Source organism: Urocitellus parryii, chromosome 1 (genome assembly GCF_045843805.1).
Source record: "Urocitellus parryii isolate mUroPar1 chromosome 1, mUroPar1.hap1, whole genome shotgun sequence".
Lineage (NCBI taxonomy): Eukaryota > Metazoa > Chordata > Mammalia > Rodentia > Sciuridae > Urocitellus > Urocitellus parryii.
The window spans coordinates 161,205,020-161,218,035 of NC_135531.1; the positions used below are offsets into that span (position 1 = coordinate 161,205,020).

Consider the following 13,016-nt stretch of genomic DNA (forward strand, 5'->3'; position numbering starts at 1 on the left):
CTGAAAATAGACTCTTCATCACCTGCTCTTTCTCCCCACCCCATACTAGTGGACCAGACATGACAGCAGAAACACTGTCACTTAGTAGGAATTTCTTATGAGACAGTTTAATGTTAGATTCAGAAAGGAAGACTAGCATGTTCAAGAGAGGCATGGAACAGGATCAGCCTTCAGACCAAGACGTTTGTTAGAGCCCATAGTACAGAGGAGTCTTGAAGTAAAGCTTCAGCAAGCCCAGGAAAAGCTGGTGTTCTTTAAAGGTCTCTTAGAGGGGGAAGAGTGAGACCAGGATAAGGGTCTCACTCAGGTCAGTTGACATTACTAATCAGATTGGACCATGCAGTCAGTGTTTGGGGCTGGGACAGTGCTTAGAAGGTCCCAAGTCTCACCTGTTGGGTAGAAGAAGAGAATCTTATAAAACAGTGGGTCTGTTAACATGTAGCCTTTGATATATGACATTTAGGACTTTAGATTTAAAAAGTCAGCATAGTTTTACATAAAGTTCCTACTCTTTCTTGATTTTTCTCCTGCTTTCTAAGAATAGGTTAGAGAAAAATCACTTGATTTATTTATTTATTTTGAGGAAAAGCTTTAGGCAAAATATAGTTTATCTTGGGACTTTGAAACCTTCAAGCCCTGTTCTCCATTCTTCAGGTGTTGTCATTCCTGCTCTCATATTGGGCCTTGCCAGGCCAGACCAGCTGAACTCTAAACATGGTGGATGAAAGACCCAGAGACAAGGTTGTTCCAGAGCAGAAGTCAGGGGACCACCCCCACGATGAAGTGAAGTCCCAGTGTGACTGGCTCCTCCTTTTGTTAGGAAGAATGAGCGATGATGTGAGGTTTACTCAAAACTAGAGATAAAATGAACAAGTATGCAGGTTCTCAGGACTCGGAGCCAGAGCTGTGATTACAAGTAACCATAGGTGCTGAGTTGCTCAATTTTATTATTTCAGCAAGCAGTTCTCCAAGACAGCCTGCAGGACTCTAGGCAAAATTAAAAGGGAATGAACATGACATTTTTGCAAATAGCTGAGGGGAATGATCTGTGTTTCCTTGTCTCTCTGGAAGCACTCTTGGTGAGCCTTAGAAAGAACATCCTGTTTTCAGGATATTCTGATTCCGGAGGACAGCAGTTTTCTGCTTCTCCAGTCAAGGCACCTGGACCAGGGTGGACCAAAGGCTTCCACAGTGCCTCCTCCAAAGTCCAAAGCCAGCTTCACTGTAATTTCCAAAGCTTATTTTCAAAAAGGTTAAGACAATCAGTGTTCTTTCACTGAATAGGTATGAAGAGTGTGGCTAACCAGCCTGGGGTGCTCAGCATTTTAATAGAAACCAAAGCCCAGAGCTAAAAAGAAAATATTAAAAAGACAAATGAAAGCCTTTTCCTAGAATATTGTGTTGAAGATGGTGTGGAATCTCAACCGTGGTTGAGAGAGCAGAGAGGCTGTGGATCTGCACAACACACCCTCTCATAATTTCTGCCGGTGTTGCCAGAGTCCCAAGCTAGAAGCGCCACTCTGGGGGGTCCCAATGAATCAGATCAAACCCTCCCCATGAAACCAAGCAGAAAGGTAATGGTGAGATGCATGGAGGAACTTTAATCATATAGCATGACTACATCAGGAAGACAGGGACCCATATCTTTAGCCCTGTCCTAGAGCAACTGACAGGGACGAGGTTTTTTAAGAAAGGGGATGAGGGCTAGGGGTGGAGGTCTGCAGAGCTGGAAGTTTTGCACAGCTGCCAGAGCAGGTGACACTGGCTAGACGAGGTCTGGTCCTTCATCATCTCGAGATTGGGCAGGCCGAGCCTTGTACAGAATAAGAACATTACTATTGCCTGAGCATAGTTTTGACTCTTGTCACAGATGTGTGTCCATCAGAACTGTTGTTCCTATGAGCCAAGATAAGTGCTGAAAAGAACAGCTCAGAAGAACTCAAGTTAAAAAGAAGTCAGACAGGGCTGGGGATGTGGCTCAAGCGGTAACGAGCTCGCCTGGCATGCGTGCGGCCCGGGTTCGATCCTCAGCACCACATACAAAGATGTTGTGTCCGCCGAAAAACTAAAAATAAATACTAAAATTCTCTCTCTCTCTTTCTTTAAAAAAAAAAAAAAAAGAAGTCAGACAGCATAGAGTCGAGGCGGACTTAGGTCCGCAGCTGGACCTACTTCACCATTGCCCTAGGAGTCAGCCCCATCGTGGGCATAGAGAAGCAGCTCCAGGGAGAGGAGCAGAGTGGGACTTACCTCCATATGTAACCAGAAGTGCCCTACTTTACTATGCTGTTCAGAGCTTGCTTTTTTGTTGTGATTTGAGCACTTTCCATGATGGGTCTTTTTGTTTTCTCAAGAGCAAAAGAAAATTTTGAAGCCCCACCAGAATATATGTACATTCCATCCTCTTACCCGGACAAGTATACCTCCAGGAAAAACCCAGCAGTCCTGTAATTGTCACACTTCTCCAAGTTCCATACCAGGGAATGGCAGCTCTGAGAGGCTGCAGCCATGGTCCCCAGCTGATCTCCTTGCTCCCCGGGGCTGTGTAACATCATGTGAGGCTGTGTGTATAGACATACACGTGGTAAAGATCAGGCCTCCTGCTCCCACCACCTCTGAGGGCTGCCTGCCACATCCTCTGTCTACTTGAGCAAGAGAATTGGGATTCATGCAAGGGGGAGAGGATGTACAGGCTCCAGGGTGCATGTCCGCTGGGTGCCACTTACACTCACCTTGTTGGGGATAGCAGCTGAGCAGCTAGGCAGCTCCTGACAGGTGGGGGCGCGGGGTGGTAAACAAAGACAATCTGCCTTTTGGGAGCCTGAGAAGAATTCTGCAGGTAAGTACCTTGCTCTTACTCCCCACTTCCCCTGCCCTTACCTTCTCAAGGTTTCCACTTCTCCGTCTGTAATTCCCTGCACTCCTGCTGTACCTGGGCATCTTTGGGAGACCTTTGTGGTGACTGCAGGTGGCAGTAGAGACACATGCTCAGGGGCAGGGAGCTCCATGACATTAGGGAGCCCCAGAGACAGAAATCAGGAGGAGCTAAGGCTCCTTGTCATTGGGGCCCCTTCTTTAAGCATCCTGTGTTTGACATATCTGTGACCTCTGCCTGTAAAATCAGATTATTGTGTGCCAGTGTTTGGAACTAGACCTCTTCCAGGCCTCCTCTGACAAAACCACCCCTTCCAGAAGGGCCTCTCTGCCCACCCTGAGGGTGCCACCTGCACTCGACTGTGTTCTGCTCCTCTGCAGCCTTTATCATTGTCTGATATACTGGGTCCTCTTAGTTCCTGTCTGGTTTCATATATCTCCCCCATGAGAAAGTAGGCTACGTGAGGACAAGGACTTCTGTGGTGCCACAGTACCGAGTTAGTATCACCCGAGGAATGCAGGGTCTGGGCAGCAGGGAGGGGGCAGGTGCGTTTGAGAGGCCATTCAAGAGCATGAGTACATTCTCCAGATGGTGGTAGGTACCATCCAGGTTTCCCTATTTTTTTTATTTCCTTAACAGTCTCCTGGGAGATTAAAATGAGTGACTTTGAGGAGAAAGACATTGATGAATTTGCGTCCAACGGGTTCAGGTGCCCAACGTGCTTTGCAGTGAAGGGAAGACTATGCAAGGCAGAGTTCAAGTGGTGTGCCGCAGACAGAACCCAGTGTGTGGAGTTCTCCGGCATCATTGACACAGGTACTCTCCAGGCGGCGGTTCAGGGTATTCGGGACAGTGAGCAGCCCTCTCACGCTGACAGAGGGCAGGATTAAGGACAGTCCTGCTTTTGTCCACCTGCTTAGAAAGCTCTTTCCCTTCATCAGCTTGTGAGTCCGAATGTGTTCATTGACAGGCTTTGTTAGCACCTGGATAGTGGCTCAGCGTCCTCTGCAGCCTTGGTGAGATTTTTTTAAACCCGGTGTAGGTTGGGTTTTTTTTCCTTTCTCTCTGGGTTTTTAATTTTCAAAGTAAAAATTTTGGAGAGAGGCAGTGACTAAACTTAAACTTTCTTCAAAGTGGTCATTAAGCATAATTTACTTTCTATAAGAAATCTAATACAAAATTCTTAAAGACATACATTAGAAATTAATTAGCAGTGGTGTTGTGATGTAGCCTGCCGACAGGAGGCTCAGGGCCATGGGGTTGGGTTGTTTCTGGAGCTCTTTTTCACCTTCTTACTTCTCTGACTCTGGGGAACTCAGGCTTCCTGAAGTCATCGTCAGGGAGGTGATGACAGGGCCTGGTGATATTGGCTGGTCTGAAGTTTTTGCTTCCTGAAGTTTGCATAACATGATTCTTTTATCTAAAATAGCCATCCCTAGATTGTCTAGATGTCCCAAGGAAATGAGACAGAATCATCAAGAGCATAGTGCCTGCCATATGAAGGAATGTACCTGAAGGGATTTGAAAGGCAGAGAACATGAGTAAAGTGATAGAGTTTTGGGGGGTTTTTTTGGTACCAGGGATTAAACCCAGGAGCACTTAACCACTGAACCACGTCCCCAGCCCTTTTGTTTGTTTTGTTTTTATTTTGAGACAGGGTCTCTCTCAAGTTATTGAGGGCCTTGCTAAATTGCTGAGACTGACTTTAAACTTGAGATCTCCTGCCTCAGCCTCCCAAGCCGCTTCGATTACAGGGCTGAGCCACCACACACAACTTAAAAGAGCTTTTTGATGGCTATTGCTATTTATTAATAGGATCCTCAGACCAAGAGTAAGAGGAGGTTAGCTCTGTCCTCAAGATCATACGGAGCGCATGATTGCAGCACAGGTACCCGGCACCCTGCATGTGGTGGTCTCCAGGCTGCTGTTAACAAAGCATCAGGACTCTTCACCTCTGTTGCCTTTGGTATAGAGCTCATGTTACATCCCCAGGTGCTAACATGGGCTAGAAGGCTCAGTCACGTCATGTAAGAAGATAGAGAAATACTTGATTGGCACAGGGTGTGAGGGAGCTTAGGGATTTGCAGGCCCTTTTGTTGGGATGATATCTGCCAGCCCATGCCTCTGCTAGAGAGGGCAGTATTGGTTGCATCACACAGGAGAGTGGCTGATTTCTGCCCTGTTCAAGACCATTCTGTGGATGGAGGGAAGTTTAGATGAGGAGGAGGAAAAGAGGAGTCTCATGTCTGGTTTCTTACAGGCTTTAGCAACGTGCCCATTGAACTGAAGAAGTGCGCACAAGCAGACCAATGCACAGAGACGATAACTACTTATATGGGTTTTCCAGTTTCTAATGAGAGTAAGAGTTGCAGGTCACCCTTCGGAACAGGGACCAGAGTCAGAACCACACCTCCCATCTTCTTTGTGCTCTTCCTGGGGAAGTTGCTTCACTGAGCTCCTGTAGGGCCCAGCCGCCTCCATTTGTGGATTAAACTTGCACTGCTTGTTCCTATGCCCTTCCTTGACTTCCCCTTCCTCCGTGGGTGTTTCCAGTTGTCTGTTTACTCATTCGGCAAGGTTTACATGCTGTGTACCCAGCCACACTCAAAGTGGCCCAGGCCATGTCAGGTTCTGACCCTCAAGGTTTCTAAGCATTTGGAGAACAGGACGTGTGGCAGGGCAGAGCTCAGAAACCATTGTCAGGAGCAGCTGTAGGGACTGGTTTGCACACGGGGTAGAGGTGGTGGAGGGTGGATTGGATCAGGGAGGTGAGGTTTAGATGAACTTTGAGGAGATCTGTGCAGTATGCTGCAATGGTTGGGACACACAGATGGGGAACTGGCAGAGGCTCTGGTGGTCTGGTGTGGTCTACAGGAGGGGGCGTGGGGGAAGAGCCCCGAGTAACCATGGCCAAACTGGAGCCAGCCTTCTGTGAGAGGCCAAGGTGCTGCCCGTAGTGGACACATTGTGCCCTGGCACTGCATAGGGTGGTCCGCACAAGGTGGTCCACATAGGCCTCTGGCGCCCCACCTCGCACACTCTCAGGAACATGCAGGGGCACCTGCCCCAAGATCAGAGTCCTCCTCCCATGTCTGTGCCTCAGGCCCATGGCCCCTTCTCAAGGGCACTTCGCTAGGCATCAGTGCTGCCAGCACCATGAGCCAGCCAGGAGGCTGCCAGGAGGAGGAGAGAAGCAGAGCCCAAGCTGCCACCTGCTTGTCACTGAGGATGGCCCAGGGATCCCCTGAGCACACACCTGCCTCAGCCTGGAACTGCACAGAAGGCCCTCAGTGGTGCCAGAGCCCAGCACAGAAGATTGAGAGGTAGACACAGGAAAGGGCCAGGCCAGTGGTGAGCAGTGGCCACAGAGGGAGGATCCCAAACACAGCTTGCCCTGCTCTTCCCTTGGCTGGTACCTGTGCTTGTGCCCCACCCATGGCTCCATCTGTGTGCTTGTGCCTTCTGTGCCCTGTTGTGCCCAGTGTTATTTCTTGTACTCTTGGATGCATTTGCTTCTCTTTGTGCCCCTTGTCTGCCTTTGGCAGGGCAAAAAAACCAGGGACAACTGAAGTAAATGTTTCAGTTTTATTTTCTGTTTAGCCTACCCCATTTTTAAAATTTCTTTGATGGATCAAAACTCTTTCCTTAATTTAAAAATAGATAAGTCTAATATTTGCATTTGTACTGAAATCATTTTTATAAAACTAAGTTAATTTGCTTTTTGCCGCTGTGCCCATGATAGAATATCCCCCTACTTCCTAGGGCAGCTCCTCTGAATGGAACAATATGGGTCAAATAATGAGATTTTTTTTTAACTTTGTAAACAAACTAATTCATTGTCCTGCAGCTCACCTTCAGAGGTGGCCAAGGCTTTCCTGGGTCATAATACAAGCTTCCTGCTGCTGGCAGTTCCTGAGGCCCAAGGTCTCATGAGAATCTCCAGGCACACACGTGCCCTGGCTGCCAGCTCCTGGACACCTTTCCCCCATGCTCAGCAGACGCTTCCTCACCTGCAATGGAAGTCCATGAATCGCGTGGCCTTGGCCAGCCTAGGTGGCTCTGGCTCAGAAGGCGTGAGGCAGGAGGCCAGATATAGCTCACGTGACCTTGGTTACTTCAGCTGCCTGCTGGCCTCTCTGCAGGGCAGGAGGAAGGAGCTAGCTGTGTCACCCCGGGAGTCCCTGCTGCCACTCTCAAGTCATGTGGAGAAGAGAGCAGACCTGGTGCTAGCCTGGCACTGCCCACACCTGTGCCAACTCACGGCCTCCAGTGCAGGTTCTCAGAAAGCCTCCCCTGGCAACCTGTGGTACTGAGGGGAAGCTGCCAGAGGCCTGCCTTGGGCACAAGGAGGAGGGGCCAGCATGCTAGGGACAGTCTCCTGTTTGCTGTCTAGGCTTTGCGTCCCTGCAGCTTAGCTTCAGATGGCCCCACAGCCCCACACTGAGGGTGTGCTCTCCTCTCAGCACAGGTGAGATGTTTCCTGGGACCTGAGATGCCACTGTGCCCTCTACTACAGATAAAGACCCTCCTCAGGGAGAAGGGCCACCCTCCTGTAGGTCCAGAGCAGTTCTGGGGCCCACTCCCCATTCTAGCCACTGACACAGATTCTCTCCCTGATCAAATGCTACCCAACTCCCCCACCTCCCTTCCAACTAGGACCTGACTCTTGGCCAGCTGTGCTTGTTACCACCTGGCACTGCCCCAAATGGCCTGGTTTTACCAAGAATCCTGAGAAGTCAGGTCAAGCAGGCACACAGATCCTCCCTATCTCCTCAGACTATCCTCAGATGACCTCTGACCCTGTTGGCCCTTCTTCAGCAAGAAGCTTGTGAGGCTGGTGAACCAGGATCCAGTGACACCCACCAGCTCTGTGGGCATATACCCCACCTGTCATGCTCTATTTGGAGCAGTCTCAGTCTCCTCATGGCAAAACTGTTACCTAAACCTCAGTCCTTGTCCCCAATGCCAATTCAGTAATGGGCACATGGTTTTGGGAAAAGAGAAAGTTTCATTGCTTTGCTAGCAAAGGAGGAGCACAGGGCTCCTGTCCCACAGAGTGATTTTGCCCATCAGCAGGAACAGGGGGCATTTATAGAGGTGATGTGAAGGTTGCATTCCACCTATTTTCTCTCTGGAGTTGAATGCACTTGTTAATTTGGGAGATAGTCATTTCTGAGAGCTTCTGTTGCCACGTCCAAAGCGGATTGCCTCCTTCCTGTGGTGAGAATGTGTTTAAGGACAGATACTCTGCCTAGGATGGCAAAGAAAGATCATCATATGCCCCCCACCACCACCGCAAATTAGGGAGTAGAGAGGATGGAGGGGGAGGGAGAGAGGAAGAAAAAGAAAAATTTCTTTTAAAAATGAGTAACAGTGGCAGAGCAGCAGGACTGTATTACTAAGGTGGACACTGTCACGGTGCAACTGAACGCTCAGTCCTTGTCCCTGATGCCAGTCCAATCACGAGGACATGGTTTTGTGGGAAAAGAAAAAGGAAGATTTCTTGCTTTACTAGCAAAGGAGAAGCACAGAGGCTCCTGTCTCTGAGGCTCTGATCCTGCCCATCAGGAGGAAAGAGGTGGGGCCAGGGTTAAAGAGGTGAGTCAAAGGCTACATTCCACATGTTTTCTCTCTGGAGTTGAATTCACCTGTTAATTTGGGAGATTGTCATTTCTGAGGCCCTCTGGTACCATCCCCAAAGTCTGGACTCCTTCCTTCCTATGGTGGGTGATAAATTTGCCTAAAATAGGGGAGAAAGATAATCCTGTTTCCCCTGAGATTAGGGAGGTGGAGAGATTAAGGAGGAGCAGGGAGAGAGGAAGAGAAAGAAACATGTCCATTTAAAAAATCAGTTGCAGGAGGGCGAGAAGGTTGTAGTTCAGCACACTGCGGAGGTTCTACCTGTCTGTCTCTAGGTGGTGTGTTCCACCTTGACAGCTGCCACCCGCAGCAAGACCTCCCCAGTGCTCAGGCATCCCCAGTGCTCAGGCATCCTGGGTGAATGCTAATCCATTGCCTCTGAATATAATTGAAACAGAAAACAGGAAGATGGCAGCAAATCCTTCAGGACAAGGTTTTCAAAACAAAAATAGAGTTGCAATCTTGGCAGAACTGGACAAAGAGAAATGAAAATTACTTATGCAGAACCAATCTTCAACAAATAATCCTGGAGCTAGCATTGCACTCTCCAGACCAGCTCTTAATAAGGACTTCCAGGGTCATGCAGAACAGCAGCATATCGCAGCCCAGCAGAATGCAGCTTTGCAGCATGCTCATGCACATTCATCTGGATACTTCATAACTCAAGACTTTGCATTTGGAAATCTTTTTCTTCCTGTTTGACCTCACCTTGACCCAGAATGAAGAAAACATCTGTAATGAAAATTACTTTGTAATACCCAATGCCAGAGCTCCTCTCATTCAGGGCTGTACATGTTATGCTGAAGTTCGGGACCCCCAAAAGACCACCAGAGACCAAGATCTATGTAAGCAGCAAATAGGTATTTATTGTGAGCTACCTCAGTCCTCCGAGTGCACACAGCAACTGATGACACTGAGAAGCCCTGAGTCCAGGGTTTGCAGCAGTTTTATACACTCTTTGGGGAAGGCAGGGACTTCATATACATCATAATATCTCTTAGCAAATAATCACACACCGCTGGAAAATCATAACTCTAAAACATGATTAGCACATTCACTGGCGGGAACAGGTTGGGTAGGGGTGATTGGTTAGTACAAGAGGGGGTGTGGGAGGCCATCCTCGCACGTGATTTGAGTTACCTCCCTGGCTGGGTGAGAGGCGCTTAGACACAGCTGTTAGAGCTTTCCCCACCCTTTCCCAGGTCCGAGGGCTTGTCCTTGCAGAGGCGTGTCTGGCACTGCCCTGAAGACCCAGTCATCGCCCCTGATCTTGGGATGCTACCCCCTTTAACCTTCATTGGATGGGATTTTCCCTGGAATTTTTTGTTCCCCAATAAAAGCCCACTCCCTCTCTCTCTCTCACTAGTCTCTTCTGTAAACCTCACTACCTACCGCATTAGGTGGCTGGAGGCGGGAGCTAGGAGAAGCCTTCCCGAAGCTGGTTTTAAAGGTAATAAGAGTCTTGTCTCTTTAATTTAAAACTCCCTAGCATTTACTCATGAATCAAACCTTCTTTCATAAAGCCAGCGCTGGTCACATAGCAGAAGGGGGATTAGTTTGAACTGATTGATTTAGTCCACAAGGGGAGTACATGCTGAACTACATGGTTTCCCAACATGTTATCAACCACCATAAACTACTGGGAAGTCATCTGGCATCCCAGGTATTTTCCCAGTCTCATGCTGATTAGAGGTTGCTAGGGGGTTGCTATGGGTGCTCACCTATCCTGACTGAGTCAGGGACACTTGGTGCAGCACATCTCTCCTGTTATTTGTAGATAAACAACTCAGCAGGGTGGGTATGTGCCTAGGAGTGCTCTGTGGGTCTTTCCAAGGACAAGAGTCATGCCCCCTTCCTTGGACAGGCTTTGCTCTGAGGTAGAGGCTGGTTTCTCATACACACTGTGACATTCAGAATTCTGGTGAACTTACATATTTTTTTTGCTTCTTGAAAAGAAAATGTAAGTAAAAGCAAAAAGAGTGGGGGGGACTAGGATGATGAAAGCTTTAGAAGCTGGGTTGTCTGAAAATTTGATTATGCTGCTTAGTGACTTTATCTTTTTTGTAATGCCATTTGATTTTTAGCTTTCAATCGGACTCTGAACTGGATAGTCATGTAAAATCAGCCCCTAACAACTGAGTACGTTGTGTCCACAATAGCCTTATATGAACCATTTGTAGTACTTAACTTGAAATAAATGAGGATGCTTTTGAAAAATGTGAATGCATAGGATTAAATAAGTTAGGTTTATATTTGTAGTCCACAGGATTCATGTAGCATATAGCTTTCAAGTTAATAGTCATCTTTTTCATCCAGAAGTACTCTTTGTAAATGAATAAATATTCTCATATTATTTTAAAAGAAAACCCAAGATAAAACTAAATTACCAACCAGTCTTTTTTTTAAGAGAGAGAGAGAAATTTTTAATATTTATTTTTTAGTTTTCGGCGGACACAACATCTTTGTTTGTATGTGATGCTGAGGATCGAACCCGGGCCGCACGCATGCCAGGCTAGCGTGCTACCACTTGAGCCACATCCTCAGCCCTACCAACCAGTCTTAAGCATCTTTTATAAACATTCAATTATAAATGATGTGACAGTGCTATTCAAAGTAATTATAAAGAATGTGGTGGCTTGCACATTTATTTGTATATGGTCTTATTTAGCATTACTACATAAATGGTATGTATATGGTTTCATTGTTCATTCTATCTAATTAAAAATTTAAAATTAAAAAAAAATCAGTTGCAGTGGCCGAGCAGCAAGGGTTATATTCTAAGCATAAAGTGGACGCTGCTACAATTCCCCACTGTCAATTCCTACATTCTGCTTTTATGGAAAAATGAGTGAGGACATCTTCAAACTGCTTCCTGATGAAAGAGGGGAAGTTAGGGGAAGTAACCCAAGTTGTAACTTCAGGCACCGGTGACCAAAAGGAGGCAGATTAAAAGGCTGATGAATGAGGCTTTATTGAGATTCACTCCTGGGAGAGACCCTCCAGTCCACCAGAGTGGGTCTGGGGAATCTGCATGGATTCAGCCGTATTGGAGTTTTTATTGGGCTTAGGGCAGAAAGGGAGGGCTTGGGACAGGAAAGGGAAGTTTTTAGAGTCCCTTATCTTACTAGGGTTGGTCAGGGGAGCTTGCTGAAGTCCAGGATTGGTCAGGAGACCCCGCTGATTGACAGGTGGTTATGTTGGTGCCTGATTGGTGGTTCTTTCACACACATGTGAGTTGCCTTATGACTTGTTCCCTTAGCCACCTTAAACCAACCTAACATCCCAGCCTTTCTGATGACATAGGGCATCAAATTCCATCTGGTTACTTCCTACTGGCTACAGGCAAAGAATCTCATTCCTATAAAAGTGTCAGGGAGGGTTTTAGGTAGGGGCAGAGTCTCTGGAGTCTAAGGAGTTGGTCATGAGTCCTAGGTCTCCATCTTGGGCATCAGGGGCTGGTGGTCATGAAAAAGTAGTTGATTTACTGACTGGTTGGTGAATTTGTGTATCTGATCTTGCAGGAACTCCTTTAGGCAATTTAATAGACATGGTCCTATTAGGAGAAACATAAAGAGGACTAATAGAGGTCCTTCGAGGAGGGGAAGCCAAGGCCATACTTAACTGAACATTCCCCATGGAGCCTGTTGGCCTAGTTGCTGTCTCCTCTTTTCTAGCTGTTCTTGTCCTTCATTACTCCCAGGAATGACTGTATTTTGGTTTGACTGTTTTTGCTAGGTGTTTAAGATCAAGCTGGTCAAAATTGACTTTGTTTCTATCTATTGTTAAGAGTCAGCTGAGTTCCCATAGGGGTCACCTGTGGGGGAACTTGAGAGCAGCTTCTTAGTTCTGCTAGTGCCATTGTGCTAGGATGGGTCCAGGTCTTGCTTGATCATGTGGCTTCCCTTGGAAGCAACTGGGATGTCTCCTTTCTCCAATGATCCTCCTATTCACAGCAAGTGCACTGATTGGCTTTTCATTCTCCAGTGGTCTCATTAGCCCCCCTTAATGGGAGATTATGTGGCCCAGAGTTGCAAAGCTCTTTAGAGAAGTTCCCTGTTCTCTGGATTCAGACTGACATAGAGGGCCAGAGCCAAATATTGGGGTTTGGGGCCCTTTTAGTATAGCTTTAATTTTAAGTCTTGATCTTAAACATCTAGCAAAGTCAGTCTCACCAGTCTTAAATGAAGAGTACTGGGCTTTAACTGAAATCTGGTCTACTTTGGAGTCATTTTAACAAGTAGTAAAATGGGAAGCAGAGCCTTATCTCAGATAAGGTGGGGGTCTTTCAAACCTTCTACCTTAAAGACTTGTATACCTGTTGGGACTTCAAATTCTTAGTAACCTTGTTTTCAGTGATGAGAAAGCAATTTTAAAGGCCATTTTCACCAGATCTCGAATAGGGGTCTGAGGCCCCTCCTCAGCTCATTTGAGCTTTTTTTCAAATATCATGGGCTGATTGAGTCAAAATGGGTTGCTAACACCATAGCCCCAGAGGGAGATT

At 47.2% G+C, this 13,016-nt stretch overlaps 1 pseudogene; it reads left to right on the forward strand.

The window, feature by feature from the left end:
* Window positions 1-8,694: 8,694 nt before the first annotated feature.
* On the forward strand, window positions 8,695-9,217 carry LOC113178414 (SOSS complex subunit C pseudogene; annotated as a pseudogene).
* The last annotated feature ends 3,799 nt before the right edge of the window (window positions 9,218-13,016 follow it).